This window comes from Lagenorhynchus albirostris, chromosome 19 (assembly GCF_949774975.1).
Source record: "Lagenorhynchus albirostris chromosome 19, mLagAlb1.1, whole genome shotgun sequence".
In the NCBI taxonomy this organism is placed as follows: domain Eukaryota; kingdom Metazoa; phylum Chordata; class Mammalia; order Artiodactyla; family Delphinidae; genus Lagenorhynchus; species Lagenorhynchus albirostris.
This window is the reverse complement of record NC_083113.1, coordinates 31,164,358-31,167,252: the sequence shown is the minus strand read 5'-3', so window position 1 is coordinate 31,167,252 and position 2,895 is coordinate 31,164,358.

Genomic DNA, 2,895 nt, shown 5'->3' with positions numbered 1-2,895 from the left:
CTTTTTTTCTAAAACGACTTTATTGGATTGAATGAATGTTTATACCTGAAAAAGAGCGTTCCAAAAAAAAAAAAATCACATTCTCCAACATAGCAATTCTTCTGGCAATCTGATATCATTAGAATAGGTTTAAAATCACTTTCTAATGTGACTGTATTATATTTATGGGAGAAAAAAGACTTGAAAGGTATCCTTATATATATTTTAATTCTCTATATTAGTCCCTCTGGAATAGAACATTTTCTTCTCAAAAAATCTATTAGCTCAACTCAGATACAAGATAAAAATCATAACTGGCAGAGCATTTGTTACGTGTTTGAGCATTTGTTATGTAAAGAAGGTTGACATCCAGTCTTTCACAGAGTTCTTACATTTGGGGAGACTGAATAATGACCGTTTGCCTTGCCATTGGGAAATTCCTTGTTGTGGCCTTTGTGGTGGCTGTAGGAAAATGGAAGGATTCCTCTGTGGTAGGCAGGCCTCTGGCTTCTGTGGTGTGAACACTGTCAAGGGGTGTGTGTCACTAGAGGTGGCCCTTAGCAAGGGAACTGGGGAGATTCACAGATGCTGATGACACGCGAAGAAGCAGTTGTGAGTAACTGTTTTGTAAATGACCCAGTTCGTACTTCATCCACTTCTGTAGTTTTTACAAAGAAAGTGCTATGATAAATTCTTAAGCTCAGGTCTCCATATGGCAAAGTAAATTTATTAGGCTAGAGTGTTTCTTTTTTATTTTTAATTAAACTTAGTATTTTGAGATCATTATAGATTTCACATGCAGTTGTACTAAATAATGGAGAGGTCCTTTGTGCCCTTTACCTAGTTTCCCCAAATAGTATGGTATATAGTGCCATATCACAACCTGGACATTGGCATCAGTACAGCCAAAATACAGAACAGTTCCTTCAGCACAAGGATTCCTCATGTTGCCCTTGTGTATCCATAGCTGCTTCTGTCCTGCTCCCCTTCCTTAACCATAGCAACCACTAGGCTGTTCTCCATTTCCATAATTTTTTCTTTTCAAGGATGTTATATAAATGGAATCATATAGTATATAACCTTTTGGAATTGACTTTTCTCACTCAGCACAATTTTCTGGAGATTGAACTTGAATATTTCAAGTCTGTTCTTTTTATGTTTGGGTAATATCCCACGGTATGGTTGTCCCACAGTTTGTTTAACCATTTACCAGTTGAGACTTCAGGGTTGTTTCTGGTTTTTCACTATTACGAATAAAACTGCTGTAAACATTCGTGTATAGATTTTTGTGTGAATGTAAGTTTTCATTTTCCTGGGATAAATGCCCAGGAGTGTGATTGTGGGTCATATGATAATTACAGAGAGCATTTCTTTTTAAGACTAGAATTGATTTTGTGTGTATGGAAGGGGAGACAAAGAGAACATCTACATTTTTGTGGTATTTTTGCTTTAACAGGATTTGTTTATGATTTCAAAACATGCAGACTATCTTAAATAACTTGTTGCTAGATATCAAAAAACATTTTTTCCACAACGTAGATTTTGTTCTTAGTTTTAGAGAAATATTTTTGAGAAAAAATTACTTTTTTGGGGGGGGTAAACAATTTTTATGTAAAGGAATAAAGGTAGACATACACTATAGAAAAGATGCTGCAAAGCTGACAGGTTACTTGGGGATATTTTCCAAGTGTTGATAGAGAGACTTGACGTTCAAGGATATATTATAATAGTTTTTCAATTGGTAGACTCTAGCTTTTGTCACCACCATGTTGCCTGTAGTTTTTATTTGTAGAATGAATTCATTATCTTTACAATTTGTGTTCAGCGGTATTGCGTGTAATGTCCATTTAATTCAACTATATGCACTTAGGAAGAAAAGAAGGAAATAAAAAACAATAAGTATCTTTTCTAGTACATAGCCCCTAAAAGGCAACTATTGACACTTTACATGATGCTTAATGGAAGAAACAGCTCTGTTCCCAACCCTGGTGAAAATTATACTGTTATACTTCCTGAGAGGCATGTATGAAACCGTCTATGCTATGTTTTGGGAGAGACTTACTGAAAGTATTTTCAAGGATAATTTTTATTCTAATTTTCCACCGTATATATTGACTTTGGAACTCTTACTGAAGATGTAGCTCCATTTCTTTTTTAGAAACATTGGATACCTTTAACTGGTTACAATAATCCTTCTAACAAAAGTCAATATTTTAAATCTTTAACCTTTTTGAGTGAGGCCCTAGGCCCAGGGGAACCCCAATCATGCAATTCTTCTAAATATAGTTCATCTTTAAGCCCACATGGTCATGACCACAGTGATATAAATGACATAAGATAATAAAATAGTCCTTGCCCTTAAAAATGACCTGGACAAAAGATAGTATGGACATATAGAATCTTTGAATACCAGTAGGCACTCATCAAGAAGCAGCTAGGGAAGCATCTCCTGTCTAGCACTTCTAGGAACTGGGACCCTAACAGTAAAGAAGAGCAATACAGGCCCCGATCCCTTTGCGGGGTTCTCGCGGCTCTTAGATTGGGGGGTGGGGACAGGGGAGAAGTAAAAAGAAACTGAGATAGAGTCCAACATGATTATGTGTTACTAGAAATCCAGAACCTTCGGAATTTAGGAGAGAGACTAGGAAAGCTGAAACTGCTGGAGCAGGCCTCACAGAAAATGGTGGGCTTGAATTGGGAAGGAGCATGTATGTGACACAGAGAAGGAGGACATCAGGAGCGGAGGGAAATGAGCTGCAGTGTGGTTGTTGGAAGTGAGGTGCAATTTGGTCTGGTCATCAGAATAGTAGGTGACTGCCCCGAAGGATACTTAACAGCTTCCTATGTTTTAGGAACTCACCAGAAATGTGGCATGCCTTAAGAGCAATATTTGAGTTTAAATATGTATATTTGAGT